Here is a 23,135-nt window from a genome sequence, read left to right on the forward strand (position 1 = left end):
TCCAAACCGCAAGGATTCCTCCTGCGGGACAGTCGAGTCCTGTGAGATGGCTCCAGGACGCCCCATACAGAAAGACTGGAGGGCAGGGTGCTAAGGACGGATGCCTGGGCATCCCACCTCACATTCCCATTGTCTCCTAGCCACAAGGCAGGTTCGGTTGCTGGCTCTGGGGGAGCTACGCAGGGCGCTGAGTGGAAATGGACTGTCCTGAGGATGGGTCATCATGTGGGTTTGTGTCCATGGAGACCTAGGAATGTGGCAGTGGCTCAGGGGCCCGGAAGGATTCTCCGAACTTGAGGATTGGACACAGCTCCAAAGAGTAAGTTTCCCCTGTGGAGTGGAGAGTTGTTCTGATGGGTGCCTCAGGAAACCTCCGTTTGCTGGTATTGGAATGCAGGCCTCTGAGGAGAGACGCCTGGAAACCAACCAAAGGGTTCAGAGGAAGGCCTAACAGAGTGTCCGGTTCCATCTTCTGTCTCTGGGGACATCCATCTGCTTTTCTGAGTGGAGGGACTTGCTCAGCTTGTGTCAGATCACCCCTGTGTGTCCAGGGCAGCCTACACTCTTGGGATGGCCTCGGGGATCTTGGAGCCTTCTCCTAATCTGTAGGTTTGTGGCCAGTGGAATGGGCAGAGTTTCCTTGGAGAGGGCAGGCACAGTCGGACGCTGTGGCTCCAGGGGCCCCAGCGTTGAGGGTGTGTGGACAGGGCTGCGGGGCCTGAAGTCTGAAAACACAAACTTGGCTTAGGTTTGGGGCCGAGGGTATGGCAGGCCCCATCTACCGACCGTGATGGGAGCTGCTCTGGATTTGAATGAAGGGCGAGTGTGCGTGCTTTTCTCAGGCTTCTGTCTCTGGATTTTGTGTCAAGGAGGGCCGTGGAATGGAGGGGTGGCCTCCTGGGCCATGGATGAGCCTCCCTCTCTGGGGATTTGGCCTGGCTTCGAAGAGTCTCAGGTCATTCTGCGGGAAGGCAGGAGTCCTGTATTCTGCCTCAGGTGTCCCTCCCAAAGAGGGATTCCAGAGCAGAGCCCTGGGTCCCGGCGACTGGAAAACCCAAACTCGGGTTAGGATGGGGGCCCAAGGGGCATGGGAAGCCCTCTAGGCGGGCTCGTGGTCCAGCCACTGAGAGACCTGATTTGAGCACGAGGCTTATGGTGAGGGTCACCATGCGTCTTTGTGTCCAAGGCGAACCTCAAGCATGGGCGTGGCCTCCTGGGCCATGCAGGTTTCTCCTACCCTGGAGGTTGCACACCAGGCCAACAGAAAGGTTTCTTGGATGGGGATGGAGGAGTTCTGATTTCTGCCTCACGTTCCCTCCTGTCCGGGGATTGGAGATAAGGTGTAGGTTCTGAATCCTGAACACCCAGCTTGGGAAGAGATGACAGCCTAAGGTCATGGCGGGTCTGATGTGCTGGGTGTACTGCCTGGTGTCCGGGTGTCGGTCGGGATGTCAGGGCTCAGGCTGGTTCATACAGAGCATTAGTGCCCAGGGCAGCCGATAGAATTGGGGTGCAGTCACGTGGCGTGCAGGTTGACCCTCCTTTGGGGTTTCTGGGCAGCCCCATAGGGCAACGTTTTTCTTCTGGTGGGCAGGCAGAGTGCTGCGTTGTGGCGCCAGAATTCCCTATTTGGAGGGCTTGCGGGCCAGGAGTGTGAGGACCAAAGTGTGAGAACACAAGCTAGGGTTATGTGTTGGGGTGAGGGCACGGCAGGCCCACTCTGCAGAGGCTGAAATGAGATCTCTGCATCGGAAGTCAGGGCGAGGATCCGACTTTGGCTCAGGTTGGAGTTTGTGTCCATGGTGGCCCCTTCAGGAAGAGGGCGCCTCGTGAGGCCATGGAGGTTTTCCCACGCTGGGAGTTGGGACATGCTCCAAAGTGCAAGGATTCCTTCTGCGGGAGAGTCGAGTCCTCTTGGACGCCCCATTCGGAAAGACTCGAGAGCACGGTTCTAAGGATGGATGCCTGGGCACCCCACCTCGCATTTCCATTGGCTCGTAGTGACAAAGCAGGCTCAATCTGCTGCCTCTGGGGGAGGTATGCGGGGGGCGGGTGGGGCTGAGTTGAAATGGACTCTCCTGAGGATGGGTCATCATGTGGGTTTGTGTCCATGGAGACTTTGGAATGTGGCGGTGGCTCGGGGGCCCGGATGGATTCTCATCAATGGAAGGTTGGACACAGCTCCAAAGAGCAAGCTTCCCACGAGGAGATGAGAGGTTTTCCGTTTGGTGCCTCAGGAAAACCCCATCTACTGGTATTGGAAAGCAGGCTTCTGAGGAGAGACACCTGGAATCCAAAGCAATTGTTCCGCTGAGGGCCTAGGGGCCTCTACGGTTCAATCTTCCATCTCTGGGGACATCCGTCCCCAGAGTGTGATGTCTGAGTGGAGGTAGTTGGTCAGCTTGTGCCAGATCGCCCCTGTTTGTTCAGGGCAGCCTACACTATTGGGATGGCCTCAGGGACCTTGGAGGATCCTCTTAATCTGTAGGGTTGTGGCCAACGGATTAGGCAGAGTTTCCTTGGAGAGGGCTGGAGCAGGCCGGCGGTGTGGCTCCAGGGGCCCCAACCTGGAGGGTGTGTGGGCCAGGGCTGTGGGGACAGAAGTCTGAAAAGAAAAACTTGCCTTAGGTTTGGGGCCGAGGCTATGGCAGGCCTGATCTACAGACCGTGAGGGGAGTTCCTCGGGATAGGAACGAAGGGCGAGTGTGTGGGGGTTTCAGGCTTTTGTCTCTGGATTTTGAATCCAGGAGGGCCATGGAATGAAGGGTTGGACTCATGGGCCATGGACGAGTCTCCTTCTCTGGGGAATTGGCCCGGCTCGCAAGAGTTTCATGTCATTCTCTGGGAAGGGTGGAGTCCTGTATTCTGCCTCAGGTGTCCGTCCCAAAGAGGGATTCCAGATCAGAGCCGTGGGTCCGGATGACAGGAAAACCCAAACTCGCGTTAGGATGGGGGCCTCGGGGCATGGCAATCTCCATATGCGGGCTCTTTGCCGAGCCACTGAGAGGGCTTCCTTGAGCACGGGGCTCCCGCTTCCTGTCCCGATGCGTGTTTGTGCCCAAGGTGGCCCTCAAGCTTGGGCGTGGCCTCATGGGCCATGCTGGTTTCTCCTACTCGGAATGTCGAACACCATGCCAACAGCAAGGTTTCTTGCCATGGGGATGGAGGAGTTCTGATTTCCGCATCAGGTCCACCCCTATGGAGTGATTGGAGATAAGGTCTAGGTTCTGAAGCCTGAAACCCTAGGTTGGGAAGAGAGGACGGCCTCAGGCCATGGCGGGCCCGAAGTGCTGGGTGTGTGGCCAGCTGTCTCAGGGTCCGACTGGAAGTCCGGGCTCTGGCTGTGTCACACAGAGCATGAGGGCCCATGGCAGCCTCTAGAATTGGAGTGCAGTGGAGTGGCGTGCAGGTGGATGCTCATTGGGTGTTTCTGGGTAGCCGCCTAGGGCCACGTTTTTCTTCTGGTGGGCAGGCACAGTGCTGCCTTGTGGCTCCAGAATTGCCAATCTGGAGGGCTTGGGGGCCAGGAAGGTGAGGACGGATGTCTGAGAACACAAGCTAGGGTGAGATTTCGGGCGAGGGCACTCTGCAGAGGCTGAAATGAGATCTCCTGCATCTGGAGACAGGGCGAGGATCCGACATTGGCTCAGGTTGGAGACTGTGTCCATTCTGGCCCCATCAGGAAGTGGGGGCCCTCACGAGGCCATGGAGGTTTTCCCATGCTGGGAGTTGTGAGACGCTCCAAACCGCAAGGATTCCTCCTGCGGGACAGTCGAGTCCTGTGAGATGGCTCCAGGACGCCCCATACAGAAAGACTGGAGGGCAGGGTGCTAAGGACGGATGCCTGGGCATCCCACCTCACATTCCCATTGTCTCCTAGCGACAAGGCAGGTTCGGTTGCTGGCTCTGGGGGAGCTACGCAGGGCGCTGAGTGGAAATGGACTGTCCTGAGGATGGGTCATAATGTGGGTTTGTGTCCATGGAGACCTAGGAATGTGGCAGTGGCTCAGGGGCCCGGAAGGATTCTCCGAACTTGAGGATTGGACACAGCTCCAAAGAGTAAGTTTCCCCTGTGGAGTGGAGAGTTGTTCTGATGGGTGCCTCAGGAAACCTCCGTTTGCTGGTATTGGAATGCAGGCCTCTGAGGAGAGACGCCTGGAAACCAACCAAAGGGTTCAGAGGAAGGCCTAACAGAGTGTCCGGTTCCATCTTCTGTCTCTGGGGACATCCATCTGCTTTTCTGAGTGGAGGGACTTGCTCAGCTTGTGTCAGATCACCCCTGTGTGTCCAGGGCAGCCTACACTCTTGGGATGGCCTCGGGGATCTTGGAGCCTTCTCCTAATCTGTAGGTTTGTGGCCAGTGGAATGGGCAGAGTTTCCTTGGAGAGGGCAGGCACAGTCGGACGCTGTGGCTCCAGGGGCCCCAGCGTTGAGGGTGTGTGGACAGGGCTGCGGGGCCTGAAGTCTGAAAACACAAACTTGGCTTAGGTTTGGGGCCGAGGGTATGGCAGGCCCCATCTACCGACCGTGATGGGAGCTGCTCTGGATTTGAATGAAGGGCGAGTGTGCGTGCTTTTCTCAGGCTTCTGTCTCTGGATTTTGTGTCAAGGAGGGCCGTGGAATGGAGGGGTGGCCTCCTGGGCCATGGATGAGCCTCCCTCTCTGGGGATTTGGCCTGGCTTCGAAGAGTCTCAGGTCATTCTGCGGGAAGGCAGGAGTCCTGTATTCTGCCTCAGGTGTCCCTCCCAAAGAGGGATTCCAGAGCAGAGCCCTGGGTCCCGGCGACTGGAAAACCCAAACTCGGGTTAGGATGGGGGCCCAAGGGGCACGGGAAGCCCTCTAGGCGGGCTCGTGGTCCAGCCACTGAGAGACCTGATTTGAGCACGAGGCTTATGGTGAGGGTCACCATGCGTCTTTGTGTCCAAGGCGAACCTCAAGCATGGGCGTGGCCTCCTGGGCCATGCAGGTTTCTCCTACCCTGGAGGTTGCACACCAGGCCAACAGAAAGGTTTCTTGGATGGGGATGGAGGAGTTCTGATTTCTGCCTCACGTTCCCTCCTGTCTGGGGATTGGAGATAAGGTGTAGGTTCTGAATCCTGAACACCCAGCTTGGGAAGAGATGACAGCCTAAGGTCATGGCGGGTCTGATGTGCTGGGTGTACTGCCTGGTGTCCGGGTGTCGGTCGGGATGTCAGGGCTCAGGCTGGTTCATACAGAGCATTAGTGCCCAGGGCAGCCGATAGAATTGGGGTGCAGTCACGTGGCGTGCAGGTTGACCCTCCTTTGGGGTTTCTGGGCAGCCCCATAGGGCAACGTTTTTCTTCTGGTGGGCAGGCAGAGTGCTGCGTTGTGGCGCCAGAATTCCCTATTTGGAGGGCTTGCGGGCCAGGAGTGTGAGGACCAAAGTGTGAGAACACAAGCTAGGGTTATGTGTTGGGGTGAGGGCACGGCAGGCCCACTCTGCAGAGGCTGAAATGAGATCTCTGCATCGGAAGTCAGGGCGAGGATCCGACTTTGGCTCAGGTTGGAGTTTGTGTCCATGGTGGCCCCTTCAGGAAGAGGGCGCCTCGTGAGGCCATGGAGGTTTTCCCACGCTGGGAGTTGGGACATGCTCCAAAGTGCAAGGATTCCTTCTGCGGGAGAGTCGAGTCCTCTTGGACGCCCCATTCGGAAAGACTCGAGAGCACGGTTCTAAGGATGGATGCCTGGGCACCCCACCTCGCATTTCCATTGGCTCGTAGTGACAAAGCAGGCTCAATCTGCTGCCTCTGGGGGAGGTATGCGGGGGGCGGGTGGGGCTGAGTTGAAATGGACTCTCCTGAGGATGGGTCATCATGTGGGTTTGTGTCCATGGAGACTTTGGAATGTGGCGGTGGCTCGGGGGCCCGGATGGATTCTCATCAATGGAAGGTTGGACACAGCTCCAAAGAGCAAGCTTCCCACGAGGAGATGAGAGGTTTTCCGTTTGGTGCCTCAGGAAAACCCCATCTACTGGTATTGGAAAGCAGGCTTCTGAGGAGAGACACCTGGAATCCAAAGCAATTGTTCCGCTGAGGGCCTAGGGGCCTCTACGGTTCAATCTTCCATCTCTGGGGACATCCGTCCCCAGAGTGTGATGTCTGAGTGGAGGTAGTTGGTCAGCTTGTGCCAGATCGCCCCTGTTTGTTCAGGGCAGCCTACACTATTGGGATGGCCTCAGGGACCTTGGAGGATCCTCTTAATCTGTAGGGTTGTGGCCAACGGATTAGGCAGAGTTTCCTTGGAGAGGGCTGGAGCAGGCCGGCGGTGTGGCTCCAGGGGCCCCAACCTGGAGGGTGTGTGGGCCAGGGCTGTGGGGACAGAAGTCTGAAAAGAAAAACTTGCCTTAGGTTTGGGGCCGAGGCTATGGCAGGCCTGATCTACAGACCGTGAGGGGAGTTCCTCGGGATAGGAACGAAGGGCGAGTGTGTGGGGGTTTCAGGCTTTTGTCTCTGGATTTTGAATCCAGGAGGGCCATGGAATGAAGGGTTGGACTCATGGGCCATGGACGAGTCTCCTTCTCTGGGGAATTGGCCCGGCTCGCAAGAGTTTCATGTCATTCTCTGGGAAGGGTGGAGTCCTGTATTCTGCCTCAGGTGTCCGTCCCAAAGAGGGATTCCAGATCAGAGCCGTGGGTCCGGATGACAGGAAAACCCAAACTCGCGTTAGGATGGGGGCCTCGGGGCATGGCAATCTCCATATGCGGGCTCTTTGCCGAGCCACTGAGAGGGCTTCCTTGAGCACGGGGCTCCCGCTTCCTGTCCCGATGCGTGTTTGTGCCCAAGGTGGCCCTCAAGCTTGGGCGTGGCCTCATGGGCCATGCTGGTTTCTCCTACTCGGAATGTCGAACACCATGCCAACAGCAAGGTTTCTTGCCATGGGGATGGAGGAGTTCTGATTTCCGCATCAGGTCCACCCCTATGGAGTGATTGGAGATAAGGTCTAGGTTCTGAAGCCTGAAACCCTAGGTTGGGAAGAGAGGACGGCCTCAGGCCATGGCGGGCCCGAAGTGCTGGGTGTGTGGCCAGCTGTCTCAGGGTCCGACTGGAAGTCCGGGCTCTGGCTGTGTCACACAGAGCATGAGGGCCCATGGCAGCCTCTAGAATTGGAGTGCAGTGGAGTGGCGTGCAGGTGGATGCTCATTGGGTGTTTCTGGGTAGCCGCCTAGGGCCACGTTTTTCTTCTGGTGGGCAGGCAGACTGCTGCCTTGTGGCTCCAGAATTGCCAATCTGGAGGGCTTGGGGGCCAGGAAGGTGAGGACGGATGTCTGAGAACACAAGCTAGGGTGAGATTTCGGGCGAGGGCACTCTGCAGAGGCTGAAATGAGATCTCCTGCATCTGGAGACAGGGCGAGGATCCGACATTGGCTCAGGTTGGAGACTGTGTCCATTCTGGCCCCATCAGGAAGTGGGGGCCCTCACGAGGCCATGGAGGTTTTCCCATGCTGGGAGTTGTGAGACGCTCCAAACCGCAAGGATTCCTCCTGCGGGACAGTCGAGTCCTGTGAGATGGCTCCAGGACGCCCCATACAGAAAGACTGGAGGGCAGGGTGCTAAGGACGGATGCCTGGGCATCCCACCTCACATTCCCATTGTCTCCTAGCGACAAGGCAGGTTCGGTTGCTGGCTCTGGGGGAGCTACGCAGGGCGCTGAGTGGAAATGGACTGTCCTGAGGATGGGTCATAATGTGGGTTTGTGTCCATGGAGACCTAGGAATGTGGCAGTGGCTCAGGGGCCCGGAAGGATTCTCCGAACTTGAGGATTGGACACAGCTCCAAAGAGTAAGTTTCCCCTGTGGAGTGGAGAGTTGTTCTGATGGGTGCCTCAGGAAACCTCCGTTTGCTGGTATTGGAATGCAGGCCTCTGAGGAGAGACGCCTGGAAACCAACCAAAGGGTTCAGAGGAAGGCCTAACAGAGTGTCCGGTTCCATCTTCTGTCTCTGGGGACATCCATCTGCTTTTCTGAGTGGAGGGACTTGCTCAGCTTGTGTCAGATCACCCCTGTGTGTCCAGGGCAGCCTACACTCTTGGGATGGCCTCGGGGATCTTGGAGCCTTCTCCTAATCTGTAGGTTTGTGGCCAGTGGCATGGGCAGAGTTTCCTTGGAGAGGGCAGGCACAGTCGGACGCTGTGGCTCCAGGGGCCCCAGCGTTGAGGGTGTGTGGACAGGGCTGCGGGGCCTGAAGTCTGAAAACACAAACTTGGCTTAGGTTTGGGGCCGAGGGTATGGCAGGCCCCATCTACCGACCGTGATGGGAGCTGCTCTGGATTTGAATGAAGGGCGAGTGTGCGTGCTTTTCTCAGGCTTCTGTCTCTGGATTTTGTGTCAAGGAGGGCCGTGGAATGGAGGGGTGGCCTCCTGGGCCATGGATGAGCCTCCCTCTCTGGGGATTTGGCCTGGCTTCGAAGAGTCTCAGGTCATTCTGCGGGAAGGCAGGAGTCCTGTATTCTGCCTCAGGTGTCCCTCCCAAAGAGGGATTCCAGAGCAGAGCCCTGGGTCCCGGCGACTGGAAAACCCAAACTCGGGTTAGGATGGGGGCCCAAGGGGCATGGGAAGCCCTCTAGGCGGGCTCGTGGTCCAGCCACTGAGAGACCTGATTTGAGCACGAGGCTTATGGTGAGGGTCACCATGCGTCTTTGTGTCCAAGGCGAACCTCAAGCATGGGCGTGGCCTCCTGGGCCATGCAGGTTTCTCCTACCCTGGAGGTTGCACACCAGGCCAACAGCAAGGTTTCTTGGATGGGGATGGAGGAGTTCTGATTTCTGCCTCACGTTCCCTCCTGTCCGGGGATTGGAGATAAGGTGTAGGTTCTGAATCCTGAACACCCAGCTTGGGAAGAGATGACAGCCTAAGGTCATGGCGGGTCTGATGTGCTGGGTGTACTGCCTGGTGTCCGGGTGTCGGTCGGGATGTCAGGGCTCAGGCTGGTTCATACAGAGCATTAGTGCCCAGGGCAGCCGATAGAATTGGGGTGCAGTCACGTGGCGTGCAGGTTGACCCTCCTTTGGGGTTTCTGGGCAGCCCCATAGGGCAACGTTTTTCTTCTGGTGGGCAGGCAGAGTGCTGCGTTGTGGCACCAGAATTCCCTATTTGGAGGGCTTGCGGGCCAGGAGTGTGAGGACCAAAGTGTGAGAACACAAGCTAGGGTTATGTGTTGGGGTGAGGGCACGGCAGGCCCACTCTGCAGAGGCTGAAATGAGATCTCTGCATCGGAAGTCAGGGCGAGGATCCGACTTTGGCTCAGGTTGGAGTTTGTGTCCATGGTGGCCCCTTCAGGAAGAGGGCGCCTCGTGAGGCCATGGAGGTTTTCCCACGCTGGGAGTTGGGACATGCTCCAAAGTGCAAGGATTCCTTCTGCGGGAGAGTCGAGTCCTCTTGGACGCCCCATTCGGAAAGACTCGAGAGCACGGTTCTAAGGATGGATGCCTGGGCACCCCACCTCGCATTTCCATTGGCTCGTAGTGACAAAGCAGGCTCAATCTGCTGCCTCTGGGGGAGGTATGCGGGGGGCGGGTGGGGCTGAGTTGAAATGGACTCTCCTGAGGATGGGTCATCATGTGGGTTTGTGTCCATGGAGACTTTGGAATGTGGCGGTGGCTCGGGGGCCCGGATGGATTCTCATCAATGGAAGGTTGGACACAGCTCCAAAGAGCAAGCTTCCCACGAGGAGATGAGAGGTTTTCCGTTTGGTGCCTCAGGAAAACCCCATCTACTGGTATTGGAAAGCAGGCTTCTGAGGAGAGACACCTGGAATCCAAAGCAATTGTTCCGCTGAGGGCCTAGGGGCCTCTACGGTTCAATCTTCCATCTCTGGGGACATCCGTCCCCAGAGTGTGATGTCTGAGTGGAGGTAGTTGGTCAGCTTGTGCCAGATCGCCCCTGTTTGTTCAGGGCAGCCTACACTATTGGGATGGCCTCAGGGACCTTGGAGGATCCTCTTAATCTGTAGGGTTGTGGCCAACGGATTAGGCAGAGTTTCCTTGGAGAGGGCTGGAGCAGGCCGGCGGTGTGGCTCCAGGGGCCCCAACCTGGAGGGTGTGTGGGCCAGGGCTGTGGGGACAGAAGTCTGAAAAGAAAAACTTGCCTTAGGTTTGGGGCCGAGGCTATGGCAGGCCTGATCTACAGACCGTGAGGGGAGTTCCTCGGGATAGGAACGAAGGGCGAGTGTGTGGGGGTTTCAGGCTTTTGTCTCTGGATTTTGAATCCAGGAGGGCCATGGAATGAAGGGTTGGACTCATGGGCCATGGACGAGTCTCCTTCTCTGGGGAATTGGCCCGGCTCGCAAGAGTTTCATGTCATTCTCTGGGAAGGGTGGAGTCCTGTATTCTGCCTCAGGTGTCCGTCCCAAAGAGGGATTCCAGATCAGAGCCGTGGGTCCGGATGACAGGAAAACCCAAACTCGCGTTAGGATGGGGGCCTCGGGGCATGGCAATCTCCATATGCGGGCTCTTTGCCGAGCCACTGAGAGGGCTTCCTTGAGCACGGGGCTCCCGCTTCCTGTCCCGATGCGTGTTTGTGCCCAAGGTGGCCCTCAAGCTTGGGCGTGGCCTCATGGGCCATGCTGGTTTCTCCTACTCGGAATGTCGAACACCATGCCAACAGCAAGGTTTCTTGCCATGGGGATGGAGGAGTTCTGATTTCCGCATCAGGTCCACCCCTATGGAGTGATTGGAGATAAGGTCTAGGTTCTGAAGCCTGAAACCCTAGGTTGGGAAGAGAGGACGGCCTCAGGCCATGGCGGGCCCGAAGTGCTGGGTGTGTGGCCAGCTGTCTCAGGGTCCGACTGGAAGTCCGGGCTCTGGCTGTGTCACACAGAGCATGAGGGCCCATGGCAGCCTCTAGAATTGGAGTGCAGTGGAGTGGCGTGCAGGTGGATGCTCATTGGGTGTTTCTGGGTAGCCGCCTAGGGCCACGTTTTTCTTCTGGTGGGCAGGCAGACTGCTGCCTTGTGGCTCCAGAATTGCCAATCTGGAGGGCTTGGGGGCCAGGAAGGTGAGGACGGATGTCTGAGAACACAAGCTAGGGTGAGATTTCGGGCGAGGGCACTCTGCAGAGGCTGAAATGAGATCTCCTGCATCTGGAGACAGGGCGAGGATCCGACATTGGCTCAGGTTGGAGACTGTGTCCATGATGGCCCCATCAGGAAGTGGGGGCCCTCACGAGGCCATGGAGGTTTTCCCATGCTGGGAGTTGTGAGACGCTCCAAACCGCAAGGATTCCTCCTGCGGGACAGTCGAGTCCTGTGAGATGGCTCCAGGACGCCCCATACAGAAAGACTGGAGGGCAGGGTGCTAAGGACGGATGCCTGGGCATCCCACCTCACATTCCCATTGTCTCCTAGCGACAAGGCAGGTTCGGTTGCTGGCTCTGGGGGAGCTACGCAGGGCGCTGAGTGGAAATGGACTGTCCTGAGGATGGGTCATAATGTGGGTTTGTGTCCATGGAGACCTAGGAATGTGGCAGTGGCTCAGGGGCCCGGAAGGATTCTCCGAACTTGAGGATTGGACACAGCTCCAAAGAGTAAGTTTCCCCTGTGGAGTGGAGAGTTGTTCTGATGGGTGCCTCAGGAAACCTCCGTTTGCTGGTATTGGAATGCAGGCCTCTGAGGAGAGACGCCTGGAAACCAACCAAAGGGTTCAGAGGAAGGCCTAACAGAGTGTCCGGTTCCATCTTCTGTCTCTGGGGACATCCATCTGCTTTTCTGAGTGGAGGGACTTGCTCAGCTTGTGTCAGATCACCCCTGTGTGTCCAGGGCAGCCTACACTCTTGGGATGGCCTCGGGGATCTTGGAGCCTTCTCCTAATCTGTAGGTTTGTGGCCAGTGGAATGGGCAGAGTTTCCTTGGAGAGGGCAGGCACAGTCGGACGCTGTGGCTCCAGGGGCCCCAGCGTTGAGGGTGTGTGGACAGGGCTGCGGGGCCTGAAGTCTGAAAACACAAACTTGGCTTAGGTTTGGGGCCGAGGGTATGGCAGGCCCCATCTACCGACCGTGATGGGAGCTGCTCTGGATTTGAATGAAGGGCGAGTGTGCGTGCTTTTCTCAGGCTTCTGTCTCTGGATTTTGTGTCAAGGAGGGCCGTGGAATGGAGGGGTGGCCTCCTGGGCCATGGATGAGCCTCCCTCTCTGGGGATTTGGCCTGGCTTCGAAGAGTCTCAGGTCATTCTGCGGGAAGGCAGGAGTCCTGTATTCTGCCTCAGGTGTCCCTCCCAAAGAGGGATTCCAGAGCAGAGCCCTGGGTCCCGGCGACTGGAAAACCCAAACTCGGGTTAGGATGGGGGCCCAAGGGGCATGGGAAGCCCTCTAGGCGGGCTCGTGGTCCAGCCACTGAGAGACCTGATTTGAGCACGAGGCTTATGGTGAGGGTCACCATGCGTCTTTGTGTCCAAGGCGAACCTCAAGCATGGGTGTGGCCTCCTGGGCCATGCAGGTTTCTCCTACCCTGGAGGTTGCACACCAGGCCAACAGAAAGGTTTCTTGGATGGGGATGGAGGAGTTCTGATTTCTGCCTCACGTTCCCTCCTGTCCGGGGATTGGAGATAAGGTGTAGGTTCTGAATCCTGAACACCCAGCTTGGGAAGAGATGACAGCCTAAGGTCATGGCGGGTCTGATGTGCTGGGTGTACTGCCTGGTGTCCGGGTGTCGGTCGGGATGTCAGGGCTCAGGCTGGTTCATACAGAGCATTAGTGCCCAGGGCAGCCGATAGAATTGGGGTGCAGTCACGTGGCGTGCAGGTTGACCCTCCTTTGGGGTTTCTGGGCAGCCCCATAGGGCAACGTTTTTCTTCTGGTGGGCAGGCAGAGTGCTGCGTTGTGGCGCCAGAATTCCCTATTTGGAGGGCTTGCGGGCCAGGAGTGTGAGGACCAAAGTGTGAGAACACAAGCTAGGGTTATGTGTTGGGGTGAGGGCACGGCAGGCCCACTCTGCACAGGCTGAAATGAGATCTCTGCATCGGAAGTCAGGGCGAGGATCCGACTTTGGCTCAGGTTGGAGTTTGTGTCCATGGTGGCCCCTTCAGGAAGAGGGCGCCTCGTGAGGCCATGGAGGTTTTCCCACGCTGGGAGTTGGGACATGCTCCAAAGTGCAAGGATTCCTTCTGCGGGAGAGTCGAGTCCTCTTGGACGCCCCATTCGGAAAGACTCGAGAGCACGGTTCTAAGGATGGATGCCTGGGCACCCCACCTCGCATTTCCATTGGCTCGTAGTGACAAAGCAGGCTCAATCTGCTGCCTCTGGGGGAGGTATGCGGGGGGCGGGTGGGGCTGAGTTGAAATGGACTCTCCTGAGGATGGGTCATCATGTGGGTTTGTGTCCATGGAGACTTTGGAATGTGGCGGTGGCTCGGGGGCCCGGATGGATTCTCATCAATGGAAGGTTGGACACAGCTCCAAAGAGCAAGCTTCCCACGAGGAGATGAGAGGTTTTCCGTTTGGTGCCTCAGGAAAACCCCATCTACTGGTATGGGAAAGCAGGCTTCTGAGGAGAGACACCTGGAATCCAAAGCAATTGTTCCGCTGAGGGCCTAGGGGCCTCTACGGTTCAATCTTCCATCTCTGGGGACATCCGTCCCCAGAGTGTGATGTCTGAGTGGAGGTAGTTGGTCAGCTTGTGCCAGATCGCCCCTGTTTGTTCAGGGCAGCCTACACTATTGGGATGGCCTCAGGGACCTTGGAGGATCCTCTTAATCTGTAGGGTTGTGGCCAACGGATTAGGCAGAGTTTCCTTGGAGAGGGCTGGAGCAGGCCGGCGGTGTGGCTCCAGGGGCCCCAACCTGGAGGGTGTGTGGGCCAGGGCTGTGGGGACAGAAGTCTGAAAAGAAAAACTTGCCTTAGGTTTGGGGCCGAGGCTATGGCAGGCCTGATCTACAGACCGTGAGGGGAGTTCCTCGGGATAGGAACGAAGGGCGAGTGTGTGGGGGTTTCAGGCTTTTGTCTCTGGATTTTGAATCCAGGAGGGCCATGGAATGAAGGGTTGGACTCATGGGCCATGGACGAGTCTCCTTCTCTGGGGAATTGGCCCGGCTCGCAAGAGTTTCATGTCATTCTCTGGGAAGGGTGGAGTCCTGTATTCTGCCTCAGGTGTCCGTCCCAAAGAGGGATTCCAGATCAGAGCCGTGGGTCCGGATGACAGGAAAACCCAAACTCGCGTTAGGATGGGGGCCTCGGGGCATGGCAATCTCCATATGCGGGCTCTTTGCCGAGCCACTGAGAGGGCTTCCTTGAGCACGGGGCTCCCGCTTCCTGTCCCGATGCGTGTTTGTGCCCAAGGTGGCCCTCAAGCTTGGGCGTGGCCTCATGGGCCATGCTGGTTTCTCCTACTCGGAATGTCGAACACCATGCCAACAGCAAGGTTTCTTGCCATGGGGATGGAGGAGTTCTGATTTCCGCATCAGGTCCACCCCTATGGAGTGATTGGAGATAAGGTCTAGGTTCTGAAGCCTGAAACCCTAGGTTGGGAAGAGAGGACGGCCTCAGGCCATGGCGGGCCCGAAGTGCTGGGTGTGTGGCCAGCTGTCTCAGGGTCCGACTGGAAGTCCGGGCTCTGGCTGTGTCACACAGAGCATGAGGGCCCATGGCAGCCTCTAGAATTGGAGTGCAGTGGAGTGGCGTGCAGGTGGATGCTCATTGGGTGTTTCTGGGTAGCCGCCTAGGGCCACGTTTTTCTTCTGGTGGGCAGGCAGACTGCTGCCTTGTGGCTCCAGAATTGCCAATCTGGAGGGCTTGGGGGCCAGGAAGGTGAGGACGGATGTCTGAGAACACAAGCTAGGGTGAGATTTCGGGCGAGGGCACTCTGCAGAGGCTGAAATGAGATCTCCTGCATCTGGAGACAGGGCGAGGATCCGACATTGGCTCAGGTTGGAGACTGTGTCCATTCTGGCCCCATCAGGAAGTGGGGGCCCTCACGAGGCCATGGAGGTTTTCCCACGCTGGGAGTTGTGAGACGCTCCAAACCGCAAGGATTCCTCCTGCGGGACAGTCGAGTCCTGTGAGATGGCTCCAGGACGCCCCATACAGAAAGACTGGAGGGCAGGGTGCTAAGGACGGATGCCTGGGCATCCCACCTCACATTCCCATTGTCTCCTAGCGACAAGGCAGGTTCGGTTGCTGGCTCTGGGGGAGCTACGCAGGGCGCTGAGTGGAAATGGACTGTCCTGAGGATGGGTCATAATGTGGGTTTGTGTCCATGGAGACCTAGGAATGTGGCAGTGGCTCAGGGGCCCGGAAGGATTCTCCGAACTTGAGGATTGGACACAGCTCCAAAGAGTAAGTTTCCCCTGTGGAGTGGAGAGTTGTTCTGATGGGTGCCTCAGGAAACCTCCGTTTGCTGGTATTGGAATGCAGGCCTCTGAGGAGAGACGCCTGGAAACCAACCAAAGGGTTCAGAGGAAGGCCTAACAGAGTGTCCGGTTCCATCTTCTGTCTCTGGGGACATCCATCTGCTTTTCTGAGTGGAGGGACTTGCTCAGCTTGTGTCAGATCACCCCTGTGTGTCCAGGGCAGCCTACACTCTTGGGATGGCCTCGGGGATCTTGGAGCCTTCTCCTAATCTGTAGGTTTGTGGCCAGTGGAATGGGCAGAGTTTCCTTGGAGAGGGCAGGCACAGTCGGACGCTGTGGCTCCAGGGGCCCCAGCGTTGAGGGTGTGTGGACAGGGCTGCGGGGCCTGAAGTCTGAAAACACAAACTTGGCTTAGGTTTGGGGCCGAGGGTATGGCAGGCCCCATCTACCGACCGTGATGGGAGCTGATCTGGATTTGAATGAAGGGCGAGTGTGCGTGCTTTTCTCAGGCTTCTGTCTCTGGATTTTGTGTCAAGGAGGGCCGTGGAATGGAGGGGTGGCCTCCTGGGCCATGGATGAGCCTCCCTCTCTGGGGATTTGGCCTGGCTTCGAAGAGTCTCAGGTCATTCTGCGGGAAGGCAGGAGTCCTGTATTCTGCCTCAGGTGTCCCTCCCAAAGAGGGATTCCAGAGCAGAGCCCTGGGTCCCGGCGACTGGAAAACCCAAACTCGGGTTAGGATGGGGGCCCAAGGGGCATGGGAAGCCCTCTAGGCGGGCTCGTGGTCCAGCCACTGAGAGACCTGATTTGAGCACGAGGCTTATGGTGAGGGTCACCATGCGTCTTTGTGTCCAAGGCGAACCTCAAGCATGGGCGTGGCCTCCTGGGCCATGCAGGTTTCTCCTACCCTGGAGGTTGCACACCAGGCCAACAGAAAGGTTTCTTGGATGGGGATGGAGGAGTTCTGATTTCTGCCTCACGTTCCCTCCTGTCCGGGGATTGGAGATAAGGTGTAGGTTCTGAATCCTGAACACCCAGCTTGGGAAGAGATGACAGCCTAAGGTCATGGCGGGTCTGATGTGCTGGGTGTACTGCCTGGTGTCCGGGTGTCGGTCGGGATGTCAGGGCTCAGGCTGGTTCATACAGAGCATTAGTGCCCAGGGCAGCCGATAGAATTGGGGTGCAGTCACGTGGCGTGCAGGTTGACCCTCCTTTGGGGTTTCTGGGCAGCCCCATAGGGCAACGTTTTTCTTCTGGTGGGCAGGCAGAGTGCTGCGTTGTGGCGCCAGAATTCCCTATTTGGAGGGCTTGCGGGCCAGGAGTGTGAGGACCAAAGTGTGAGAACACAAGCTAGGGTTATGTGTTGGGGTGAGGGCACGGCAGGCCCACTCTGCAGAGGCTGAAATGAGATCTCTGCATCGGAAGTCAGGGCGAGGATCCGACTTTGGCTCAGGTTGGAGTTTGTGTCCATGGTGGCCCCTTCAGGAAGAGGGCGCCTCGTGAGGCCATGGAGGTTTTCCCACGCTGGGAGTTGGGACATGCTCCAAAGTGCAAGGATTCCTTCTGCGGGAGAGTCGAGTCCTCTTGGACGCCCCATTCGGAAAGACTCGAGAGCACGGTTCTAAGGATGGATGCCTGGGCACCCCACCTCGCATTTCCATTGGCTCGTAGTGACAAAGCAGGCTCAATCTGCTGCCTCTGGGGGAGGTATGCGGGGGGCGGGTGGGGCTGAGTTGAAATGGACTCTCCTGAGGATGGGTCATCATGTGGGTTTGTGTCCATGGAGACTTTGGAATGTGGCGGTGGCTCGGGGGCCCGGATGGATTCTCATCAATGGAAGGTTGGACACAGCTCCAAAGAGCAAGCTTCCCACGAGGAGATGAGAGGTTTTCCGTTTGGTGCCTCAGGAAAACCCCATCTACTGGTATTGGAAAGCAGGCTTCTGAGGAGAGACACCTGGAATCCAAAGCAATTGTTCCGCTGAGGGCCTAGGGGCCTCTACGGTTCAATCTTCCATCTCTGGGGACATCCGTCCCCAGAGTGTGATGTCTGAGTGGAGGTAGTTGGTCAGCTTGTGCCAGATCGCCCCTGTTTGTTCAGGGCAGCCTACACTATTGGGATGGCCTCAGGGACCTTGGAGGATCCTCTTAATCTGTAGGGTTGTGGCCAACGGATTAGGCAGAGTTTCCTTGGAGAGGGCTGGAGCAGGCCGGCGGTGTGGCTCCAGGGGCCCCAACCTGGAGGGTGTGTGGGCCAGGGCTGTGGGGACAGAAGTCTGAAAAGAAAAACTTGCCTTAGGTTTGGGGCCGAGGCTATGGCAGGCCTGATCTACAGACCGTGAGGGGAGTTCCTCGGGATAGGAACGAAGGGCGAGTGTGTGGGGGTTTCAGGCTTTTGTCTCTGGATTTTGAATCCAGGAGGGCCATGGAATGAAGGGTTGGACTCATGGGCCATGGACGAGTCTCCTTCCCTGGGGAATTGGCCCGGCTCGCAAGAGTTTCATGTCATTCTCTGGGAAGGGTGGAGTCCTGTATTCTGCCTCAGGTGTCCGTCCCAAAGAGGGATTCCAGATCAGAGCCGTGGGTCCGGATGACAGGAAAACCCAAACTCGCGTTAGGATGGGGGCCTCGGGGCATGGCAATCTCCATATGCGGGCTCTTTGGCGAGCCACTGAGAGGGCTTCCTTGAGCACGGGGCTCCCGCTTCCTGTCCCGATGCGTGTTTGTGCCCAAGGTGGCCCTCAAGCTTGGGCGTGGCCTCATGGGCCATGCTGGTTTCTCCTACTCGGAATGTCGAACACCATGCCAACAGCAAGGTTTCTTGCCATGGGGATGGAGGAGTTCTGATTTCCGCATCAGGTCCACCCCTATGGAGTGATTGGAGATAAGGTCTAGGTTCTGAAGCCTGAAACCCTAGGTTGGGAAGAGAGGACGGCCTCAGGCCATGGCGGGCCCGAAGTGCTGGGTGTGTGGCCAGCTGTCTCAGGGTCCGACTGGAAGTCCGGGCTCTGGCTGTGTCACACAGAGCATGAGGGCCCATGGCAGCCTCTAGAATTGGAGTGCAGTGGAGTGGCGTGCAGGTGGATGCTCATTGGGTGTTTCTGGGTAGCCGCCTAGGGCCACGTTTTTCTTCTGGTGGGCAGGCAGACTGCTGCCTTGTGGCTCCAGAATTGCCAATCTGGAGGGCTTGGGGGCCAGGAAGGTGAGGACGGATGTCTGAGAACACAAGCTAGGGTGAGATTTCGGGCGAGGGCACTCTGCAGAGGCTGAAATGAGATCTCCTGCATCTGGAGACAGGGCGAGGATCCGACATTGGCTCAGGTTGGAGACTGTGTCCATTCTGGCCCCATCAGGAAGTGGGGGCCCTCACGAGGCCATGGAGGTTTTCCCACGCTGGGAGTTGGGACATGCTCCAAAGTGCAAGGATTCCTTCTGCGGGAGAGTCGAGTCCTCTTGGACGCCCCATTCGGAAAGACTCGAGAGCACGGTTCTAAGGATGGATGCCTGGGCACCCCACCTCGCATTCCCATTGGCTCGTAGTGACAAAGCAGGCTCAATCTGCTGCCTCTGGGGGAGGTATGCGGGGGGCGGGTGGGGCTGAGTTGAAATGGACTCTCCTGAGGATGGGTCATCATGTGGGTTTGTGTCCATGGAGACTTTGGAATGTGGCGGTGGCTCGGGGGCCCGGATGGATTCTCATCAATGGAAGGTTGGACACAGCTCCAAAGAGCAAGCTTCCCACGAGGAGATGAGAGGTTTTCCGTTTGGTGCCTCAGGAAAACCCCATCTACTGGTATTGGAAAGCAGGCTTCTGAGGAGAGACACCTGGAATCCAAAGCAATTGTTCCGCTGAGGGCCTAGGGGCCTCTACGGTTCAATCTTCCATCTCTGGGGACATCCGTCCCCAGAGTGTGATGTCTGAGTGGAGGTAGTTGGTCAGCTTGTGCCAGATCGCCCCTGTTTGTTCAGGGCAGCCTACACTATTGGGATGGCCTCAGGGACCTTGGAGGATCCTCTTAATCTGTAGGGTTGTGGCCAACGGATTAGGCAGAGTTTCCTTGGAGAGGGCTGGAGCAGGCCGGCGGTGTGGCTCCAGGGGCCCCAACCTGGAGGGTGTGTGGGCCAGGGCTGTGGGGACAGAAGTCTGAAAAGAAAAACTTGCCTTAGGTTTGGGGCCGAGGCTATGGCAGGCCTGATCTACAGACCGTGAGGGGAGTTCCTCGGGATAGGAACGAAGGGCGAGTGTGTGGGGGTTTCAGGCTTTTGTCTCTGGATTTTGAATCCAGGAGGGCCATGGAATGAAGGGTTGGACTCATGGGCCATGGACGAGTCTCCTTCTCTGGGGAATTGGCCCGGCTCGCAAGAGTTTCATGTCATTCTCTGGGAAGGGTGGAGTCCTGTATTCTGCCTCAGGTGTCCGTCCCAAAGAGGGATTCCAGATCAGAGCCGTGGGTCCGGATGACAGGAAAACCCAAACTCGCGTTAGGATGGGGGCCTCGGGGCATGGCAATCTCCATATGCGGGCTCTTTGCCGAGCCACTGAGAGGGCTTCCTTGAGCACGGGGCTCCCGCTTCCTGTCCCGATGCGTGTTTGTGCCCAAGGTGGCCCTCAAGCTTGGGCGTGGCCTCATGGGCCATGCTGGTTTCTCCTACTCGGAATGTCAAACACCATGCCAACAGCAAGGTTTCTTGCCATGGGGATGGAGGAGTTCTGATTTCCGCATCAGGTCCACCCCTATGGAGTGATTGGAGATAAGGTCTAGGTTCTGAAGCCTGAAACCCTAGGTTGGGAAGAGAGGACGGCCTCAGGCCATGGCGGGCCCGAAGTGCTGGGTGTGTGGCCAGCTGTCTCAGGGTCCGACTGGAAGTCCGGGCTCTGGCTGTGTCACACAGAGCATGAGGGCCCATGGCAGCCTCTAGAATTGGAGTGCAGTGGAGTGGCGTGCAGGTGGATGCTCATTGGGTGTTTCTGGGTAGCCGCCTAGGGCCACGTTTTTCTTCTGGTGGGCAGGCAGACTGCTGCCTTGTGGCTCCAGAATTGCCAATCTGGAGGGCTTGGGGGCCAGGAAGGTGAGGACGGATGTCTGAGAACACAAGCTAGGGTGAGATTTCGGGCGAGGGCACTCTGCAGAGGCTGAAATGAGATCTCCTGCATCTGGAGACAGGGCGAGGATCCGACATTGGCTCAGGTTGGAGACTGTGTCCATGATGGCCCCATCAGGAAGTGGGGGCCCTCACGAGGCCATGGAGGTTTTCCCATGCTGGGAGTTGTGAGACGCTCCAAAGCGCAAGGATTCCTCCTGCGGGACAGTCGAGTCCTGTGAGATGGCTCCAGGACGCCCCATACAGAAAGACTGGAGGGCAGGGTGCTAAGGACGGATGCCTGGGCATCCCACCTCACATTCCCATTGTCTCCTAGCGACAAGGCAGGTTCGGTTGCTGGCTCTGGGGGAGCTACGCAGGGCGCTGAGTGGAAATGGACTGTCCTGAGGATGGGTCATAATGTGGGTTTGTGTCCATGGAGACCTAGGAATGTGGCAGTGGCTCAGGGGCCCGGAAGGATTCTCCGAACTTGAGGATTGGACACAGCTCCAAAGAGTAAGTTTCCCCTGTGGAGTGGAGAGTTGTTCTGATGGGTGCCTCAGGAAACCTCCGTTTGCTGGTATTGGAATGCAGGCCTCTGAGGAGAGACGCCTGGAAACCAACCAAAGGGTTCAGAGGAAGGCCTAACAGAGTGTCCGGTTCCATCTTCTGTCTCTGGGGACATCCATCTGCTTTTCTGAGTGGAGGGACTTGCTCAGCTTGTGTCAGATCACCCCTGTGTGTCCAGGGCAGCCTACACTCTTGGGATGGCCTCGGGGATCTTGGAGCCTTCTCCTAATCTGTAGGTTTGTGGCCAGTGGCATGGGCAGAGTTTCCTTGGAGAGGGCAGGCACAGTCGGACGCTGTGGCTCCAGGGGCCCCAGCGTTGAGGGTGTGTGGACAGGGCTGCGGGGCCTGAAGTCTGAAAACACAAACTTGGCTTAGGTTTGGGGCCGAGGGTATGGCAGGCCCCATCTACCGACCGTGATGGGAGCTGCTCTGGATTTGAATGAAGGGCGAGTGTGCGTGCTTTTCTCAGGCTTCTGTCTCTGGATTTTGTGTCAAGGAGGGCCGTGGAATGGAGGGGTGGCCTCCTGGGCCATGGATGAGCCTCCCTCTCTGGGGATTTGGCCTGGCTTCGAAGAGTCTCAGGTCATTCTGCGGGAAGGCAGGAGTCCTGTATTCTGCCTCAGGTGTCCCTCCCAAAGAGGGATTCCAGAGCAGAGCCCTGGGTCCCGGCGACTGGAAAACCCAAACTCGGGTTAGGATGGGGGCCCAAGGGGCATGGGAAGCCCTCTAGGCGGGCTCGTGGTCCAGCCACTGAGAGACCTGATTTGAGCACGAGGCTTATGGTGAGGGTCACCATGCGTCTTTGTGTCCAAGGCGAACCTCAAGCATGGGTGTGGCCTCCTGGGCCATGCAGGTTTCTCCTACCCTGGAGGTTGCACACCAGGCCAACAGAAAGGTTTCTTGGATGGGGATGGAGGAGTTCTGATTTCTGCCTCACGTTCCCTCCTGTCCGGGGATTGGAGATAAGGTGTAGGTTCTGAATCCTGAACACCCAGCTTGGGAAGAGATGACAGCCTAAGGTCATGGCGGGTCTGATGTGCTGGGTGTACTGCCTGGTGTCCGGGTGTCGGTCGGGATGTCAGGGCTCAGGCTGGTTCATACAGAGCATTAGTGCCCAGGGCAGCCGATAGAATTGGGGTGCAGTCACGTGGCGTGCAGGTTGACCCTCCTTTGGGGTTTCTGGGCAGCCCCATAGGGCAACGTTTTTCTTCTGGTGGGCAGGCAGAGTGCTGCGTTGTGGCGCCAGAATTCCCTATTTGGAGGGCTTGCGGGCCAGGAGTGTGAGGACAAAAGTGTGAGAACACAAGCTAGGGTTATGTGTTGGGGTGAGGGCACGGCAGGCCCACTCTGCAGAGGCTGAAATGAGATCTCTGCATCGGAAGTCAGGGCGAGGATCCGACTTTGGCTCAGGTTGGAGTTTGTGTCCATGGTGGCCCCTTCAGGAAGAGGGCGCCTCGTGAGGCCATGGAGGTTTTCCCACGCTGGGAGTTGGGACATGCTCCAAAGTGCAAGGATTCCTTCTGCGGGAGAGTCGAGTCCTCTTGGACGCCCCATTCGGAAAGACTCGAGAGCACGGTTCTAAGGATGGATGCCTGGGCACCCCACCTCGCATTCCCATTGGCTCGTACTGACAAAGCAGGCTCAATCTGCTGCCTCCGGGGGAGGTATGCGGGGGGCGGGTGGGGCTGAGTTGAAATGGACTCTCCTGAGGATGGGTCATCATGTGGGTTTGTGTCCATGGAGACTTTGGAATGTGGCGGTGGCTCGGGGGCCCGGATGGATTCTCATCAATGGAAGGTTGGACACAGCTCCAAAGAGCAAGCTTCCCATGAGGAGATGAGAGGTTTTCCGTTTGGTGCCTCAGGAAAACCCCATCTACTGGTATTGGAAAGCAGGCTTCTGAGGAGAGACACCTGGAATCCAAAGCAATTGTTCCGCTGAGGGCCTAGGGGTCTCTACGGTTCAATCTTCCATCTCTGATGACATCCGTCCCCAGAGTGTGATGTCTGAGTGGAGGTAGTTGGTCAGCTTGTGCCAGATCGCCCCTGTTTGTTCAGGGCAGCCTACACTATTGGGATGGCCTCAGGGACCTTGGAGGATCCTCTTAATCTGTAGGGTTGTGGCCAACGGATTAGGCAGAGTTTCCTTGGAGAGGGCTGGAGCAGGCCGGCGGTGTGGCTCCAGGGGCCCCAAC

This window comes from Martes martes, assembly GCF_963455335.1.
Source record: "Martes martes genome assembly, chromosome: Y".
NCBI classification, from domain to species: domain Eukaryota; kingdom Metazoa; phylum Chordata; class Mammalia; order Carnivora; family Mustelidae; genus Martes; species Martes martes.